Here is a 413-nt window from a genome sequence, read left to right on the forward strand (position 1 = left end):
CAGTTTTGCACACCACCGGCAGAATATATGAGAGAGAGGTACCTCTCAGCCCCGACACATTTCGACTCATTTAAGCTGGTTTTCACCTCCGTAGGCCTGGGTATGCGTTTTGGCTATGAGTCCCTGTTCGGCTGGAGGTCTGCACCTTGGCTGAACCCAGGCTTCCGCAGCTGCGTGGGGGGACTTTTGCCGGTCGCCTATCCCAAGTCAGAGAGGTGTTCCTGGGTTGAAGTGAGCCTGGCCAGACCCCCCCGCGGGCCCTGGTTCTCCACATGGGGGCGCCGTCAAGGCTAAAATCTGGATTTTTAGGCCGAGGAGAGGCTCCATGAGGGCGGATGCTTTTGTGGCTTCGACCCCAGTGCTGTTCCACATCCAGTACCCCCCCGCAAGGGCGCCTGTACCCGAGTCGCGCT

This window comes from Phyllobates terribilis, unplaced genomic scaffold, assembly GCF_046119375.1.
Source record: "Phyllobates terribilis strain yellow unplaced genomic scaffold, ASM4611937v1 Scaffold_2378__1_contigs__length_136883, whole genome shotgun sequence".
NCBI classification, from domain to species: Eukaryota; Metazoa; Chordata; class Amphibia; order Anura; family Dendrobatidae; genus Phyllobates; species Phyllobates terribilis.